The sequence below is a fragment of the Protomyctophum bolini genome, assembly GCF_963924005.1.
Source record: "Protomyctophum bolini genome assembly, chromosome: 19".
In the NCBI taxonomy this organism is placed as follows: domain Eukaryota; kingdom Metazoa; phylum Chordata; class Actinopteri; order Myctophiformes; family Myctophidae; genus Protomyctophum; species Protomyctophum bolini.
In genome coordinates, this window is record NC_137880.1 from 31,100,673 (window position 1) to 31,121,014 (window position 20,342).

Here is a 20,342-nt window from a genome sequence, read left to right on the forward strand (position 1 = left end):
GTGAGTCTCATGGTGTTTGTGTCCATCGTACATCGCAGGCCCGTCACACCGCTTCTCAACATGTGGTCCAGGGAGTCTAGTCTGAACTAAGCACAGATATGCATTCATGAAAAGTGAGTGAAGGGTTTGTGAGAAAAAAAATCTAATGCTCGCCCTATAATGCCTTTTGGGAGGAGGCCCGTTCGGCCCAAAGCATGATGTAATTCCATAAGCCTGTCACTAATAATTTCCCGCCCGATCTTAATGGCCGCGAGATTAATGCCAGGCTGAGATCGAGGGGCCCCTTGTCTCCTTCAAGGCGTGGAGAGGGTTTTATTTTCTTTTTGCCTTTATTACAATATTACACTGTTTATAAATATTTATGGACACGTACAGACGGCTAATAAAGTCTGCGCTTGGCCGAAGCGAAAGCTGGACGGATCTTCACTCTTTTTTTTCTCCTTCAAAGATTAGTATGTATTGCTCCACTCTGCCCGTCTCTCAGACGCCAGGCGGAGCGGTGCCCGCTGTTTGAGTCATAACAATAACAACTTGTTTTCACACATAAGTATAAAGGGGGATAAAATTGCGAACAGGCCTGAGGCCCCCAATGAGTATGCACATGCATGCCTGGCAGAGGCTGCGCACCCACACCACACCACACACACACTCACACACACACACATGCATGCACACACACACGCACGCACACACAAACATGCCCTGATGTATCCAAGGGCCTCACGGCTGCCTCGCTCGGTTGGCTCCATGCTTTCATGAGGTGGCATGGATGGATGGGGCTGAGTGATCCTATACAGACACACACACACACACACACACACACACACTCACACACCTGTATGCGCGTGCATGCATGTACACACACTTGCAGTCAGAAATGCACATTTACACCTGTATGTTGTAATGTACGCACAGACTTGTGAATGTATGTTACATCGCCGTGTGGAAACCTTTGTCCCAAACCGTATGTATTGTATGTCCTTTTTTATTATTTTTGTAGTGAAAATTGCGATTTTGTGTAAGTTTAGACAGCTGTCTAAACTTAACAGCACATGAGCACACACAAACATGCACACACACACACACACACACACACACACACAGACACCTGTGTCTAGTCCCCCATGGAAGTGTATCAGTTTTCTTTTTGATGTAGGGGTCTGTTTTTGGATGTTGGGCCCCCGGGGGCCATGGTGGTGTCAGATGTGGACAAACACACACACCACCATTATTTATGTAAGCCACTTGGCTGATCACTCTGATCTCAACCGTGTTTATATAGGAAGCACAGATGGACACGCACGCATGCACACACACACACGCACGCACACACACACTGATAGCGTTTTTTCTCATTTCATCATACTGTTTTCCCCTCATCCTCTCCACCTGTCTGTCTGTCTGTCTGTCTGTCTGTCTGTCTGTCTGTCTGTCTGTCTGTCTGTCTGTCTGTCTGTCTGTCTGTCTGTCTGTCTGTCTGTCTGTCTTCTCTATCTAATAAATATCACTCCTTTCCTTCATTCACACATTCGCTGTCCAACTGCAGTATTGGTGCCGTGTGCGTTTGTGTGTGTGTGCACAATTCACATTGGTCTGTGCATATTCGAGCTATCATTATCAAAAGCTTGCGTGCCTCCGTGTGTGTGTGTGTGCGTGCATGTGTGTGTGTGTGTGTGTGTGTGTGTGTGTGTGTGTGTGTGTGACAGACATCAGTGCGTTCAGGAGAATACTTGTAGGATCCATTTGTCAAAGCAGACATCCATCATGGAGCCCGCTGCTGTCAACCCCACCGCTTTCCCACCAGGTCTGTGTTACACTCTGCTGGTACTCTGAAGACACTCAACACCTGACCCCACACACACACACACACACACACACACACACACAACAATGCACACACATATGTACCGTATGTACACACTTGTAGATGACCGTGATGGCTACAGACAGGGCACATACTGTACTTGAACAGTGATGAGGTGACTTGCTCACTCAATCGTATATACTTGCTCGTGGATGAGGGCTAAAATGTTCTGAAGAATGTTCTGTTGTATCCGTTACGGTTCTGCCGTCGAGATGGTTTGTAATCGTAGTCCATTGATGTGGCCTTTCATGTATCGGCTTACTGCACGCACGGTGGCACCCGATTGGTTGCCCCAGAGTCACGCACGCCATCGTCATGCAGCTCCTATACCCAATGAGAGACGGACTTTTAGGGTCTGTGCATTGTGGGACTAGTGATTTCGTCCAACCAGAACTCGTGACACACCTGGCCTGTTAACAATTGACGCTCTGTTTCAGTACATATTAACCCATTCTGACCTGAGATCAGATTCATACGAGGTTTCCACTGGACACACACTGGTCTGATTAAGCCATTCTGACCTGAGATCAGATTCTAAAAATGTCAGTCCTTCTTCGATTTTTCAAAAATAGCAGACCTACAAGCTCGTAGCGCGCCACTCGGTGGCGCGCTATGAGCTTGTAGATCTGCTATTTTTCAATAGCTAAAGCATAACATGATGCTAACACCAAAATGGGTTCCCGTTCAGAATGGGTTAAAAGCCAAGTTGCTGCAGCCAACGGCCACGACGCAAACCATATTTTGCAGTAACTTTTGTTCCCCTTAAGTATTGATTTTGAACTGCTGGTAGCATTGCACATCTCTGAGTTGCCTGTGTCTGAGTTCGCCAAAGTACACATTGGCATGGGTGTTTAAGAGAGGCCATTATGAGCCGAATATGACAAAAAGAACATTTTATGCTTGGGAAAAACTACCGCGAACAGTTGTTTCATTGTGTCGCTGTTCCTTATTCTACGTTAGCCACGTTGAAGTCCTCCGTTGTGCTGCATGCTGTGTTGCCAGCATATCATTGCCATCAGCCTCTGTTAGCCAAACGGCATATGGCAGCATGGACACGAGACAGAGAGAGAGACAGAGAGAGGTCATTAAAAGGTGGGAAAAGATACTTTCTTTCATGCCATCCGTTCCTGGCTTCCTGCACCCGCTCAAATCCGCTTGATACCAGCACCTGTGAAACATTGTTTCTTCATCATCGCGACAGAGCGCCAAGTGACCTTTATCTCTGTGGGTATACTGTCAGCCGGGCATATAGCCAGTAGCAGAGCAGATCAGGGAATCTGCCATCCAGTGCCTGTAAAAACACAATTAGACATGCTGTCGTCACCGCGGTGCCTGTCTCCCACACACTCACCCCCACCCTTTATAAAGCTTGTACCAGGCTATGGTTGGTGAGACGCCAACAGCCAGAGGAAGATTTGTTGCTGGTAGGCAAGAAACAGCTTCCATATCCCCCTCCCCCTTCCATAGATGAATAACCTACTTCATCATACTATCATGTGGTGGCACGTTGTGAGCTTGTAGATCTACTTAAAAAAAAGAAAAGTACTGAACAACAACTGAAAACAGTACAGTAGTACAGTCCCAAACTGCGTTTTGGGATGCAAAATGCACCCTATTTTAATCTCTGAAGTATAGCTAAGTGTGAACCATAAATATTGAACCAATGAAAGGTATTGACGAGCTTGTGGACTACATAATAACGTTTTGGACATACAAGGTTTCGGCAGCGAGAGAGAGAGAGAGAGAGAGGGCGGGCAGAGAGAGAGAGAGAGAGGGGGGAGAGGGAGAGAGACTAACTAAGTGGTGTTTCTGGCTGCTGGTCATCATTCACTGCAGGGAGGGTTACTGTTAATGTACTGCCCTGCTTCAGCCTGGGACTGGATGTTGACGTTATTACCTAGCTAGTGCTGAGCACATGCAGCCTGAGCTTTGAAGAAGACTAATGAACGGTGCGTGCGTGCAGAGATGTGAAACACTCATTGTGTTACAACAGGTTCTGTGTGTGTGCGTGCGTGCGTGTGTGTGTGTGTGTGTGTGTGTGTGTGTGTGTGTGTGTGTGCACGCATGCGTGTCTATATAAGTGCGTGCGTGTGACACTGTGTGTTTGTGTGAATGTGTGTGTGTAAAGCAGCTGCTGGGGCCCCGGGCCCCGTCTCGCTGGCGCACTCCTCTCCACAGGGAGCAGGACGGGCTCCAAATACCCTCCTCTGCTCTCCAAGTGGACCCAGTAAACACACACGACACATGTACACGCACGTGTGCGTGCGTGTACATGTGTCGTGTGTGTACACACGCTCGCACACACACACACACACACACACACACACACACACACACACAGGAACCCATGTCTTGCTTCTCTGTCCGTATGTCATTTCAAGTCCTGTCTCCTGTCTCCTCTCTCCATCCCTCCCTCCCTCCCTCCCCCTCGTTGGGGCCTCGTACAGGGCCCTGTGGTCCTTCATGGTTGCTCAGAGTGAGGTGACCTTGTGGTCCTTCATGGGTCCTCAGAGCGAGGTGACCTTGTGCTCCTTCATGGTTGCTCAGAGTGAGGTGACCTTGTGGTCCTTCATGGGTCCTCAGAGCGAGGTGACCTTGTGCTCCTTCATGGTTGCTCAGAGTGAGGTGACCTTGTGGTCCTTCATGGTTGCTCAGAGCGAGGTGACCCTGTGGTCCTTCATGGTTGCTCAGAGCGAGGTGACCCAGGATGAAGTCATTGCGTTTTGCCTCATTGGCACAAACATGTTTTCCTTCGGGCTGCTCCGTTTTTCCCAGCATGCAGCACACTGCAGCCTTTCACCCCCTCTGACAGCATGGGACGGGACCGCATGCAGCAGAGGTGCAGCAGTCAATGAAATCATTTAAATCATGTATATACTCGATTTAAAAACATTTTCCAAAAACATTCAAAAATAGTGAAAATCGCAAATATGCAAGTTAACTATAATAGGTTTGCTAGTTTCACAACGGCCACTGCCGGGGGGAGGGGGAGGGGGAGGGGGGGGGGGCAGCTGCTGGGAAGGTGGGTGTATTATGTCAGCTCCGTTCCGCGGGCCGCCACAACTGCCGGTATAACGGCCGCGGGGGGGCGGTGCTGCCGGGGAGAGGGACGGAGATGGATCTATAAGCTCACAGCGTGCCACCGACTGGCGCGCTACGAACTTGTAGGTTCGCTATTTTTGAAAAGTCATGAAAATGTGTCGCAAATCTTTTAATATATATTTCAGAGCGAACTTTTTTAACCAAAATATTGGCTCCTGAGGGGTCCCTAAAACTACATATTTTGAGATGCGGGTCCGTGGCCCAATAGAGATAATTCAGGGGATCCTTGACATGAAAAAGGTTGAGGACCTTTTTCATGTCAGAAAAATGTTAGGATTTAGAAGCCTTTTTTTTAATCGACCTTAACGGAAAAAGTCATCGTACTCGAGTGATCCCTATAAGAAAATAATGGATGGTTCCAGCTAGATTGCATAGACCAGAGCAACCTTTGCTCACGTATGTACCGCCACATGTGGGAAAGCCTTGGAGTGACGCTCGCTCTGAGCCGTAGCGTTATTTGTCATTGTCAGACTCAATGCGGTGGTGTTTGGGTTGTTCTTTGTGTTTATTGCGTCTTGTCTTGTTTGTCCTCTGTTTGTTGTACAGTGGTGAAGCCAGAGCCAAATTACAGCATGTGAACTGCAGGGCCCACTGGCTGTCAGCGTGGGGTCTGCCTGACCGGGATCCGGGGCGGTGGGTTGGGGGACGGGGGGGGACACACCGCACTCACCGCAGCTACAGTAAATGATTGATAGTTAGTTAACTAAGTACATTCAGAGATAGAGAGATCCTATCAAATGGGGGTCTGTGGTGGTCCTCTGGACGTTAAATAGGCTGAGAATCATCAGCTTTTCTGGATCAGAGCCCCCGCTTGAAAATCTCGAAACCACATTGACGTATAACACAAGATAAACACCGTCCGTGTCATGTTAGTTATCAGTTTGTGCTATCTATATAGTCTGTGGCCCGCCATAAAGATGTCTGAGGGTCACATTTTGACTTTTTTACTTTTTTTCCCGAACCCCCCTCCCCTCCCCTCGAATGCCAGGGATGCGAGGGTTCATGTGGTTCTAAGCTCCTGTTGTCCATGGTGAGGCCTCTGGGAAGCCGGTCGGTTCTCACAGTGTGTGGAGGAACTCACTGTGAGTGAGAAAGACGCTCAGAGTGCTTTTGAAGTGGCCGTGCTCTCTGGACTGCAGCCTGTTGACTGTCTCTCTGTGACACGTACACTACAGTATGGCTGGTATGTGCTGCCGCTGCACACACACACACAGACACATCCTCAGTGTCCGTTTAGCTCTGAGAGAGACGGCGCAAAATGTTAACCATGTGGACCCGTTTGTACGCTCTCTGGGTGTCGCATGGACAAATGATCACTGAGGATTTTACTGTGTACTTTAAGTGTGTGTGTGTGTGTGTGTGTGTGTGTGTGTGTGTGTGTGTGTGTTTGCGCACTCGCGCGCGCGTGTGTGTGTCTTCCTGTCAAGGTCTGTGTTTTCCCATCCTCCCTCTCCATCCCTCCCTTTCTCGCTTTACCCCCTCGTTCCCCCTCTCTTCATTTCTCCTCGCTCTCTCACTCCTCAGCCTTTCGATCTCTCTCTCTCTCTCTCTCTCTCTCTCTCCATCCTCATACCTCACTCTTTCCCTTAATTCTGCCTATTTTCTTCCCTCTTTTATAACCCCTACACTCTCTTTCTTTCCTTCTACCTCTCCCTTCCTTCCTTCCTTTCTCTCTCTGCCACTTCTATGTGTGAAGATGCCCCCTCCCTCCCTCCTTCACTCATCTATCACTCCAGTCCTCATCTCTCTCTCCCCTGTGCTTTCCATCTCTCTCACTTGTCAGTGTCTCTCTCTCTCTCTCTCTCTCTCTCTCTCTCTCTCTCTCTCTCTCTCTCTCTCTCTCTCTCTCTCTCTGACAGCAGTGTGTGATGTCACACCTCGGATGCTTTCGACCACAGAAAACGTCTGATATTTGGTCTCTGCGGTGGAACACGAGGCCCCTGGAGGAACACGAGGCCCCTGGAGGAACACGAGGCCCCTGGAGAAATGTGACACAGGGACGCAATCTCTCTGCTCTCACCGCTTTGTCCACTTTCTTCTTTTTCTCTTTACCGTCCGTGGCCTATTTCTTTCTCCTTTTTCATACTGTAGAGTGGACAGTACATTCAGCATTCACTCTCAGTAGACACACACACACACACAAACACACACACACACACACACACACACACACACACACACACACACACACACACAGTTTGCAGAGCTGGGAATTATGTAAAGCGAGGCTATTGTGTGCGTGCGTGTGTGTGTGTGTGTGTGTGTGTGTGTGTGTGTGTGTGTGTGTGTGTGTGTGTGTGTGTGTGTGTGTGTGTGTGTGTGTGTGTGTGTGTGTGTGTGTGTGTGTGTGTGTGTGTGTGTGTGTGTGTGTGTGTGTGTGTGTGTGTGTGTGTGTGTGTGTGTGTGTGTGTGTGTGTGTGTGTGTGTGTGTGTGTGTGTGTGTGCAGTTCCTCAAAGGCTGTGTTCGACCTGATGAGCAAACGCTAACTTAAGTCTACTCAAAGAAAGGATCTTTTCCATTAACGCACCCCTGTTTGTCATCCTCTGCCCACCCCATCTTTCTCTTTATCTCTCTCTCTCTCTCTCTCTCTCTCTCTCTGCCCCTTCCTACATTCCACCCTTAGCTCTTTTTATGGGAATAAAGCCCCTAGACTGTCTGTTGAATAAAGCCCCTAGACTGTCTGTCTGTTGGTTCTTTGTTCTGGGATCAAACCAAACTCCTTCTTTAGACCGAGACTCTCCTCGTCCTCTCCTTTCTCCCTTCCTCCGTCCGTCCGTCCGTCCATCCAGCAGCTTGTATGCAGACCGTTCGTTTGCTCTCAGGTCAGTGTTGGTGGAGAGAGTGCCACTCTGCACTGAAACATCCTCAGTGTTATAGTTTAAGTTGTCACGGTTCTTGTGCATGTCATCTCCCTCTCTATAACCTTATTGTCCTGTCCACTAGTCTACAGTCTATCCCCTTCTACCAGATTTCCCCTCCGTCTCTCTCGATGTCTCCCTCCCTCTCTGAAAGGCCATAGAATGAGGAGTTCCGATTGAACCATGTTTTCCCACTAAGTGTTTCTGACCCTTGAGAGAGACAGAGAGAGAGAGAGAGAGACGGAGGAGTGGAGGGTGTGGGGTGAGAGAAGAGAGAGAGAGAGAGAGAGAGAGAGAGAGAGAGAGAGAGAGAGAGAGACGGAGGAGTGGAGGGTGTGGGGTGAGAGAAGAGAGAGAGAGAGAGAGAGAGAGAGAGAAAGCATTGTCAAGTGTGGAAAAAAGACAAAGAACCAGCTCTGAGGCCCCTGACACCATGTGAAATCCTTTGGAAAAACAGCTGTAATTAGAGGGCTGAACCGCCTTTTGTGCCAAACGTGTGTGTGTGACTGTGAGTGCATTTGTGTGCGCATGTGTGTATGTGCGTGCGTGCGTGTGTGTGTGTGTGTGTGTGTGTGTGTGTTTGTGTGAGTGCTGGAACAACAGCCATGAAACAGGCTTCTGCTCCTAATTGGGTTCCACAAGCCTTTCTCTTTACTCTCCCAAATATAGCAGCTGGCAAAAGCTCTGTGTATCTTCTGAGGAGTTCAGAGCAGTTCAGACCACGTCCATTATCACAGGACAACGATATGCTCTCCATAACCGCTCTCTCTATATCAGCACATTTTAATATCTAGTTTAATACTCTCAACATTCTCTCGGATACAGTCCTTACACGTTATTTTCTCTTTTTCTTTGTGTTTGTATTATTGTCATCTTTTTCGGTTACGTTTGTCTCACTTCCACACGGCGGCGGATGAGAGGAACACGTGTGTGATGATCTCATTCACACCTCTCATCCGTCAATCAACACCGGGGAACAGAATGCGGCGAAATGTTGACGCCGCACGGCCAAAGCGCTACGTCAGTCTCTTCTAGTCCGGGGCCAAAGCCTTTGTCTTCTTTTCCCCTTCCTATTTTAATCCATCTCTTTATTGCTCTCTCTCTCTCTCTCTTTCTTCTGCCGCTCCCCAATTTCAAGAATGAAGAAGGGTTTGTCACTCACAAATGCAGGTATACAGGCAGCAGAATGTTATGATATGGTCCGCAAGACTGTGCTACAGCAAAACAATATGCAACTGGATAATAACAAAGAATAATATCAGACTATGATGAAAAGCAACAAAAAGATTATAATAAATAATTATCAGATTAGATACAAATGAGGTTCAATAAGAATAGTTGAAGACGCAACGCACACTCTAACCCTTTTTAATACCATCCTATCAGCTGTGAGGAATGTGCAACGGGGGAGTGTGCAGAATTAGGGGGGAGGGTATAATTTTTTTATGTTGTTTTTCTTTGTCGGGACTCGGTATGTCATTCATGGAGGGTAGTGATAAGAACCAGACCGAGACGGACAGGTCATCTGGATACAGCATGTTGTTTTTCTAGAGTCACAACAATAGGTCTGTTCCTCGGTCAAATCTCCGTGGCAGGCAATTCAGGACATGGGCCTTTCTGTCGCGTGTCACTGCAGGTCAAATGCCATTCCACAGGCAGAACGCCATGCATGTTAATTAACTTCTTGCAGTTGAAAACCAGCCGTCTCTTTGTTTTTAGGGTAGTTTTGGCTTTACTGGGACGGACGGGGAAAACATGAATAACAAGAAATAGCGTCCTGTCTGTGTCACTCATGAACCGGACTCGAGCTCTCCCAATGAGGCCAGTGCAGTTGAACTGTGTGATTGAGTTGGTTCACTTCCCATGACCTTTAGTTACTCATTTTCAATCTGATTTGTTCTATCAATACCAGAGATTGCATATTTAACCACGTGCAGGATCCCTATTCTATGGCAAACAATCTACAAGTAACAGTTTCCATAACCAGTCACTATACACACTGCAGAAAAACCTTCAGTGTTAATTTATCCAATTAGTAACTCTGAGAGCAACCAAATGTTACCTTTGCACACTGTTATGCCAGTTGATTCCTCCCCACACACATGTGTGTCACTGCTGTTGTATCCTTCGTCCTACTCCTCCCACCCAACACACTCCCTGCTGACAGGTGCCGCCCTTTTCCGTAGGATTTTGTGCAGTCATATCACCAACCCCGCCCGGCGTTCCTAGCCTGAACACGGGCCAATTGTGTTCGTATACTGCTAGATGCTCGACAAAGCCGGATGCACCACAGTGGATTCGAACCCAAAAATGGTGGTGGTGGGCAACTAATGTACCACTGCGCCACCCGAACGCCATTTGAAATGTAATGTTTACACTGTTTTACAGTGTGGGGACTGGGGACTAATGCATTCTGTTTTACAGTGTGGGGACTGGGGACTAATGCATTCTGCCTTTTTTTAACTAGCATACAGCGCCAACTGATTGTCTCAGTTGATTATCCAACATGGAACAAGGGTTTTTTAACGAGGGAAAACGTGAAAAGTGGGCAAGAACGTGCAAATATAAGTAGCAAACAGCGATCCAGGGATCTGGAACCAAGCTAGAAAAAGAACGTTATAAACAAACCAGACGCACATTTAGGTGTTTCTGGTCTCAGACCAGCCAGATTAATTGCATAGATGGAACTGTGTTGTTCAATGTCAATATGACAGCCCTACATTAGTGAAATTGTACCACAGGGTTTTAATTGGCTTCTGGAATCATGTGAAGTCTCAGTTAAATACTAAAAGAAAACACCAGAATCAGAATGTTTGCACACACTGTAATACATATCCTACATTAAATACAGTATAATATATTTCACTCTAACTTTTATCATAGACTTTTTAATTTGACTTGCAGTGGTTGGAAGTCTCTCTTATTTATTGTGTATGAAGCTTTAGAAGAGTATTACCGTCATTGGTGCTGCTTTTGTAGAAGCTGTGGTTTAAACAGTTATCCAACAGTGTCCCAGACTGGACCTATAGTCGGCACATGACTATGGCCTCTAACAGGCCAACAGTCATGCCATAGGCCACTGTGGCAATTAGAGGTTTACACTCGTTTGAAATCTAAGACGGGGCCCAACCGCACATGGTGAGGATAAGGCCCAGACCTTAACCGACCTGACAGATCTTCCCAAATTTGAGGTCCAGACTTGAACTTAGCACGTGCTACGGCACAATTACAGACCAGGCTGTTTCTCTCCGACTCCCTTCTTCACCTCAAGTAGCTCAACTCGTTCGCTGTAAACGCCCACGAACGCACGCAAGCACATGCTACATTTGCCGGGTTGATTATCAGTTGTCACAGGCACGTAGGTGCTGGTATAGGCCCACAGTGTACGCTTGCTTTGGCACGGTTTCAACGTAAGCTTGACAACGGAGTGCAGCGGGGAACCTATTTAAGTTGGTCACACATCCTTAGTGAATAGGAGGGAGAGAGGCCATCCAATGTTAGCAGGGAGGAACTGAATTTATTTAGCTAAACTAAACAATGTAGTCAAAGGCTTTGACTCATCTACATTGTTTAGTTTAGCTAAATAAAGCTAGTGACTCAAAGCTCTCTGAGGTGATATTAATGCTTTAAAGATGGTTTTAAAGAAACTCTGACTTTGCATATAGCAGGATAAATCAGGTTCTCATCCCCACATATTCCCAAGTTATTCAATTACATATTGTTTCTCCTCGGGCCAATAAAGAAAGATCGGCATAAGAGCAGAAGTGTAATAGAAACGGCCTACCGTTCATAAATTTGGCCCTGCACTTCAGCGGAGGAGCGTAACTCTGCCGCCGGCCCTCGTCGGGTTTTAGCCTTGGCCTCTAGCATTCCTCGGCCCCCTGGGTCCATGTGCGCAGACGTCAGGGGCCTCAGCGCTAATCGGGTGGGAGATGTCTGTCCTCACTGTGGAGGTGTCGGACGGATAAGGTTTCCCCCCGGTTTCCGAAACTAAGACCCACAGAAGCCTCGGAGCAATGCGAACAATGCTGCCCGAGAGAGGGTTGAGAGGATCCATCCGTTTTCTAATGCTACTCTCTGTGCCGATTGCACAATCTTTATCCCCTCTGATTTAGACCCTTAGACCCTTGCTCATTTACACGTTCCTCTCTCTGCGTCTTCACCGACTCCTGGTTCATGCTACCCTTTCTTGTACTGTTTCCCCTGCAAACAGCCCCCCAACACCAGTCTGTGTCTCTCTCCCTTCTTGTTAGCTAGACATTATCACATACAGGGGCAGCAGCAGCAATGCACAGAGGGGCTCTAAGGTTACCTGCCTCCTTCCTGCGTGTACGTCTCAGTGCATTACAGTCTGCCATCTGAACACTCTCCCATTAGGTCACTGTTAACGCACCTCCAAATCAGAAAACGAGTCGGATCATGTTTAATTTATGGCAGGAAGCCTTTTGTGGAGTGCGTGGGCACATTAAAATCCTCAGTGTTCATTCATGTCGGAGAGTGTGTACAGACTGAACCTAATGGACCCAAGAGGGACGGGACCTTTCAGACACTCTCAGGTTGAAATTAACATCGAAGATTTTACTGTGTGTGGGTTTTTTTTCTCAGCCATACATCCTCAGCTGTCATCATCTTCTTCTGAGCCGTTTGAAGTTTTATGTCTCTGGGACGTATATAGGAGTGCTCTAGCTTTGGTTTTTCTTTGCATGTTTGGGGTTTAAATTGGGTGATAGTTCAGCACTTAGTTTATGGTGGTATTGGAAGTGGTAGTGCTTGTATATAGAAGTAGTAGGTTGACTCAGTAGACTAGAGAGAGACTCGTACCAACATATTTCTGTGATCCTTAACCTCCGGGACAAAAATCACTCTGTGTTCATGGTTATCAGCAGAAACCTCCGCTGTCAGTGACATAGACATCAAGCAGTGCTTCTCAAACATTTTCCATGTCAAGGACCCCTACACTGGCCGAGGACACCCATCTAAAAATACTTTGGCAAGGACCAGGACCCAGATAAAAGAAGATTTGTCAAACTTAAAAAAATAATAATAATAATAATAATACTAATCTTCAATCTCAATCGAGTGAGCTTGTAGATCTGCTGTTTTAGAATAGCCCAAAAAAAACACTATAGTAATAGTACAAATACAACAAATGGCTATAAGGTGTCATTGTGTGATGCGTTCCAGCAGAAATCCTTACTGTCATGGTAGACCATATTATACATATATTATATAGTAATATATTAATGTTTTTTTGTGGCTTTCGCCTTTATTTTATATTTTTTATAGAGGGACAGACAGTAGGCTGACAGGAAATGGCGTGGCACACTGCCAGACTGGATTACCAGCCAGCCAAGGTGCCTGGACCGCTGAGCCACGTCCTTCTACCTCACTATTACGTAGAAGGTACAGGCAGCTGTTGTTTGTTGCCACGCTATTGAGGAATTTAAGTTTAATATGAAATGCATCACCGACAGGTTAAGCAGTTGTTTTTATGTCCATAAGACTTGTAACCGCCAGCCTATTAATGGTTTTACTGCTCCTGGCGGAACGTTCCTTCATAAGGAATCCAAACAGCAACTGCTTCAGGCGTAATGTTCCGTCTGATAAGCTTTGTTATTGATATTTTTATTATTATTTTGGCTTGGCCTTAACTTCTTTAGCGATCCTAGACCGGATTGCTCAACCGCGCTGCCGTCCACCTCCCATTATACAGGCTGACTAAAAAGCTGAATAACTCGAAATCTACGGAGCTCTCCCTATACTGCCTATAGGGACACCCACGGCCAGTCATTGGAGTGGTGTGCACTGCTCAAGAAAGCACTTCTACAAGCACACAGCGCGTCACGGTGCGGTGCGTTGTGAACTTGTAGGTCTGCTATTTATTAATAGGGAATACATAATACCAAATATCAGTCAAAATATCTGTATTTGGTGGTCTAGGACTCTCCAAAATCGGGGTCAGCATTGGACCCAGAGATCTGGAATCGGTCGGGCTGACTTGCCTTGGGGCCCACCAGTGAATGAGTGCCTCACTACTGCAGATGATTACAGCTTGCTATATGAACTGTGTCCTAATCCTGGTGGACAGCTGAAATGAAAGCCAGGTATGACCCTCCGTCTTCCCAGCATTCCCTGTGATCAACTACCTCCCCTGCCGAGCAGAGTCGGCTGTCCTTGCCCAACGCTGACTTCCAGAAGAAACTGGAATCACTGGAGACGAGGTCTCCCCTTTAGCAGTTTAAAGTACGAGTGAATGTTGATCAGAATGGAAAACAGAAAAGCGATGTTACGTGAATGATGTAATCTTGAATAATGAATAGCATGTCCCATAAGTAAGCAACAGGTTCACTTTAGTAGGCAAAAACCGTCTGAAAGCCAAACACTTTTAAGTGCTTTGCTGAAACGTAATATTTCCACCAAAAAGTGTCCGGAACCAAAATACGAACCGTCTACTGAGGTTCGTATTTAGCTGTTAAACTAAACACGTAAATGAAAACAAAAGTCATATTTGATTCCACACACAGCAGTGGGTTTGTGTCCATCAACAGGCCATGTGTCCTGAAACTCCCCCTGTTCACTTGTTTCACGTCACTCTGAATAAGGGTGTCAGCTAAGTGCCTGAAGTATGTAAATGTTGACGGCCATGACGAGCTGTAAGTTAGGAGGGATTGTTATCGTTGTGGACAGCTCCAACCATTTTGAGGTCTGAATAAAACCATGGTTATTCCAAGGGATTCTGTTTGCGCGTGGTGGGGACAGAGGGAGTTGAGAGAGAGTTTCAAGGCGTTATTGAAGCAAATGTAGCCAACTCCACACACGCACACATCTGAACTGCGCTGTATAATTTAAAGTAGCATGCAGAGCAATATGTTTTGAAAGGGTGGGGCCATATTAAAAGACCACGAGGTAGAATCTGCTAATTAGAGACTGTTTCCTGCTTTCATGAGTAGACTTGTTGAAAGCCTACTTTGGTTATTTCATTTATAATACACAAATTCATTCCATAAACTTTGTAACACATCAATGTGGCATATTACAGCTGGTTAAATGTTTCTCTCTATTTTTTATTCTTTCTTTTTTTTTTTTTTTTTACATTCCTTGACAATTGACCCATAGAATAACTCCTTTCATGTGTACGGTATAGCTTGTGTTATGCAAGTAACATTTTACTTTATGATCTGGCCTTAGGATATGGGACGAGCTCGTTTTCCCATGTTAGGGCAGGGACCCACCATGGGGCCGGGTAAAAAACAAGTCCAAAGTTATCCAGTTAAAATAACAACAAACGAAAAGTTGTGTCATGTTGTTATACCAAACTTTCTGAAATCCCTGCAATTTGAGGTAGACTGAATAATACCCAAGTGGTTAGTAGGCTCTGTTACGTATTACCATATTTTAGACAAACATAGCCTACATAATAGACAGTGTAGTCGGTTTTAATGTGCAGGGAAATTAGGTTCAGAAATCACATTGGGTGTTTAACAGCACTATATATATATTTCATAATCAGGAGAGAGAACGCATACATAGTACAGTACAGGATAAACAAGTAAAAATTGATGTAACCAATAAATATGAGTGAAATATTGGAACTGGAGCACGAGCTGATAAATGATGTTTGTAGGGTTGTCTCCTGATGCTGAATACTAAAGAGCTGGAGATGGGAGACTAATATAATATAGAGTAATAGAAAGCATACCGTCTGTCTGGCGGGTGAAAGCCTCATATGACCGAAACTGTTACTTTTCAGGATTCACATTCAAAGGTATAGTAGATCTATATACCTTCACGCCGCGTTTCCAGCGTGCAGATCTTCTACTTCTGATGCGTTTGTGTGACACTGCCTGTAGTGCGATCAAGTAGTCATTCACGAAAAAGTTAAAATATAGGAGATTTCTTGCAAATATTGTCTACTTTTTTACTCGGCTACAATTATTTGACAGCTTTAGTTTCTAGTTACTTTGCAGATTTAGATCAATACAAGACATTATCCACGGAAGCCCAATTTTGTACTTCGACTATTAAAACCAGGCATATCTACCGGTATAGTTCAGCTTGTACATGAGGTATTCTTTTTGAAAGAAAACATTAAATATAATAATGAGTACTTTATTAGTAGCCTGGTTTAACACATTGAAATGAATGAAATGTGAGTACAATTTTGACTACCGGACTTTTAGGCTCTATACAGTTCTACACTGTGGTATTGTTATACATTTAAACAAATCTGTGTACTTCTTCCACCACTGATCAATGGTCTTATGCAAAACAGGTGGGTTTGGCTAACGCTATTGTTATCTAATATAAGTACACACAACAACAATAAGCAGTGGGGGGTAGCTAAAGGCGCAGTATTTAACAGTAGCTGAACAGATGAGCGAGTGAATAGATACAGATTGTGTATTGGGCCGGGCGTCTGGCCTCCGGCACCGGCCTGTGTAAAGAGTTGGAATGGGGACACGCACACACTCAGGCACGCGCACGTGTGGTCCCGTTGCCCTCAGTTGCACTCATGCACTACTCAAAGACATGAGGGAACACCCAAGTTAACACCCCTGATTGAAGTAGCCTCGGTCCCAGGCTAATTACTTATCTGCGAAAAGAAATGCCTGGTCACAACGTAAGGCAGAGAAGCTATCGGCGGATGTATCCTCCGGAACATCCGTCAGATGTAGATTTCCCCCGGATACGATATTTTCCTGACCAATCACAACACTTGTTTCATTCGCGGAGAATGTAAACTGATTCGTAAAACATCAACGTCATTTCCTTGGGCAATACTTCAGCTGATAGTCTTTTCAGCGTAGGTCTTGCCCAGGGTGTGATTGAAGCGGTTCCAATAAGGGGTCCCCACTCCCCAGCTAAATATTTGATAGAGGAACCAATTGGAGCCAGTTTAGGGGTCTGTAACTTCGAGAGAGTGCAAATGGAACCAAATTAACCCATTTAAACGGGGGGAAAGCATCAGTGTCATTTTAGATTTGAGCATTGGATATTCAAAAATATAGCAGATATACAAGCTCAAACAGTGAGTGTACATTGAGGTCCCAGAGAGAAACATTGTATTATAGGGACCCCCTAATGCAGTGGTTCTCCAGGGCTAAGGGGCCCCCAGGGGTCCTCGAGGGGGTTCAATGGGTCTCCAGCAAAATAGCATAAAAATCTTTTTAACCACTATACTATACTATATTGACTATTTATTTGAACAAAATATTTTCAGAGATGAGGGGGTCCACAGTCAAATACATATTTGGGGGTCCTTGACATGAAAAGGTTTGAGAACCACACTGGCCTGCCGCCTAATGCATATCAAACTACAAACTAAAGGCGGTCCTTGAGATTCCAAAGTTTGGGAATCAGTGTGTAGAGATAGAGTAGACTACTATGAGATGAGTATGATGAGTGAGAGTGACTGATGTGCGTGTGCGTGTGTGTGAGAGAGAGTGGCAGTGAGTGGGTTAAAGAGAACTTGTGAGCGTCCTATCAGTGCGCTGGTGTTCATGTTCAACCCTCCGCCTTCTCCCTCAGAGAGAGAGAGCGCTGAGAAGGCTGTATGTTTGTGAAAGAGAGTGTGTGTGTCATTCTGGTAGGTTCTCCCATGAGAGAAAAAAAGCCAGCTTTCCCCCACGACTTGTTGCTTCCTCTCGGGGCATTATTATTTGTTTAGCGCTTGTGTGGATCACATACTACTACTACAACACCAACCAAAGCACCCGGCGGAGAGTTTACAGTCACGCATGTAGCGCACCGTTCCCGTTCGTTTCCCCCCCGGCGGCAACTGTTACTGAGCTGAACTGAACGGCGACCATCCGATCGGGATCTTCACGCACCACCAGGCAGGCAGCAGCCGCTCCGGGGTAAGAAGAAGATCGATTCTCATGAGAAAAGTCCCGTCTGTTTTGTCTCTGCGACCTCGTTGGGTTTGGTCTAGATAGAAGTCTACGTTTGTAACGCGGCTCGTCTCTCCTCCGCCACGTTGTTCACCGTGTGAGACAGTGTAGATTAATACAACGGGGGAAACGGGGATACTTCTTGTGAGATGTTGTTTGAAGTGTTAGTTTGTGTGTTTGTTTTGGGTCCGTCCGTGCATGTCCGCCGTTTTACGTTGCAATGTATAGCGAACGCACTATTTATTTTGTAACGCAAGCAGATGTTTAGCTGAGGGAGAGATGTGTAGAGTGTAGGCTTTTCATTTTCATCTCGGGGAAATTGGAATATTCTGCTATTAAAACGGTTGTAGTCTTACTCGTTGTAGTTCTAGATTGTCCTGTAAAGTCCAATGGGAAACATTTCTAAAGGAAAATCGCGCGAGGATGGGTTTTTGCCAAATGCCTAGTATTCTATTCTTGGCAAACTTCCGCCATAGAATGATTAGAAAGGTTATTATTCCGACCGCAGTCTACATACATTCCATTACTACTACTACTAGGCTACTAGCCATTTTGGGGCTTGTTGTTTCGTGGGAGAAAAGAAAAGAAAAGGGAAAAAAAACCGTACTGTTTCTCCTCATTTCAACTCCACCACGATTGCGTGGAACACCTGGGCGGGGGTGTTGGAGGGGGGGGATGATTAGGTTTGTTCACCTAATTTATCTTGAGTTCCCGCAGAGCATAGCCTTGAGCAACGAGCACCGTCATATTGGTATGTTAAAAAGCCCAGCTGTGGCTCTAAAAAACACCACCCCGGGGCAGTGTGGAATATGTCAAAAGAAACTCCCCTCTGCTCCTCCGACAGACAGTAACATGTCAAAGGAATATATGTCAAAATGGCCTGTCGGGCGTGCAGAGTGAGAGCTGGCAAGGGAAGTCAAGCTGTTGTTGTTATTATGGGGAGCGGTGTGGTTATTAACTGTCTCTTGACTGAGTCCTGGTAATTACTGTCTTATTTAGCTTTAATTAAAGGGATGGGGAGGACGCCTCGCCTTGCCGCGTATATATACCTGTCAGCCGCGCAGTATTCCACTATACATGCAGGCTCTCTCCGGTTCTTTCACACCCCGTAATCTAACTCACATGAAAGCATCATCATCATCATCACCTGCTTATTCACAATCCAGCCACCAGTCCAGTTATTGTATAAATAATAATTTGTTCTTAACTGGGTTTGCACTTGCGCACAGTAGACCTATAGTTATCGCAAATATAGAGAACATCATGATGATGATGATAATTATTAGTATTATTATAATGTATATGTTTTGGTCTGTATTATAAACAACATCCATATCCCAAAAGGTTGCATTTTTTAGATGTTTTTTCTTTTCTTTTTCTTTTCTTCTTCTTTCTGGGAACTGGCCTAAAGTTTCATGGTACTGCGCAGAAGGCGAACAAATCAAGTTGCTTGTCAGAATTAATATTTCACATAACCATTAGCTTTCCACTTCGACGATTGTTGGTAGTGCACAGATAAAATATAGGACAAAATGTGAAAATGGCTATTTAGGAGAATAGCTGTACAGTTTGCTGGTCGATTTGACCGTTCTGGGACAAATTATTGTGTCTGCCTTGTTATCTTTGTGCTTTCATGGACTGTATTCTCAGAGTTTTGAGTTTTTAAAACTCCTTTTGTAAACGTCATACTTGGCAACTTGTCTTTCTTAGTTGTGCACTTGCTAAATCATAGTACATCATTACATATTGCATTAATAGGTGTTTGTTTAGAGTTTATGCAGTCTTATTATTAATTAAAATATAATCTAAAATTGATCATAGCTCAGCATTTAGGCCATGAGACAAGTCAGACAACCGATAATCATTTGTCCAGAGCTCTTTCACCTCTGTCTATTCATTGTCAGGTTGTGAATGTCAGTTGCTGCATTTGTCGTTCGTGTCTCCATGGGTTGCACTTGTGGCTCCGATGAATGCCACGTTTTAAGACTCTGTCTCACGTCCACCAGATAAACTCCTATATATTCATTAAAGAAGGCTAATTGCTTTGTGTATAATCTCTGCTTTCCTTGAGGTTTAAGAACTTAAACCACCAAACCAATGTTTATTCGAGGGGTAGGCAATAGGCATACTAGGCCTGCATCTAACGTGGGGTGTGACAGCTTTTTTGGGGGGGGGGTGCATGTTTAATGTTTGGGTGAAAACCAGTGGAATGGAGAAAGGACTTATGCACTTAATTAGCCTTCGGTCTGTTATTTCAATCACAGACCTAAGTAGTAGACCGTAATATCTTAATGGTTAAAAAAAAAGTTCCTTATAGGTCAATGTCTACACTTCTACAAGTAAATGAACACCAGAGATTTTGCTTTGTAGTAGTTCTTACTAGTGCTGTATTGTTGCCGTTGCCCGCTACTATTATTTGGCTACACTAACCGACTATCATGCCTTGATATACCATCGTTCATTTAGCCTAAACATACTCGCATTCAACAGCAGCTACAGTACGTGCCTAAACTGCCAATTGGAGGTTTGAGGTTGAGATTTACCTTCTGGTTGTTCACATAGCGGCTTCGTCTGGCTGTCAACCTTTATTCTGAAGACAGACACAAGACCCTGCTTGTGTCCACACA

General features: G+C 45.5%; 1 protein-coding gene across 2 annotated transcripts in view; it reads left to right on the forward strand.

Annotated features, from left to right (window-relative positions):
• disp1 (dispatched homolog 1) overlaps positions 1-20,342 on the forward strand; it is a 106,267-nt gene that overhangs the window by 49,514 nt on the left and 36,411 nt on the right. The window contains exon 1 of one of the 2 annotated variants that reach the window (XM_080791144.1): positions 17,388-17,682. The exons of the other annotated variant lie outside the window; for it this stretch is intronic. The gene's annotated coding sequence lies outside the window, so the exon portion shown is untranslated. Of the gene's footprint in view, positions 1-17,387; positions 17,683-20,342 lie in introns of those variants that run through there. 2 annotated transcript variants of the gene reach the window in all.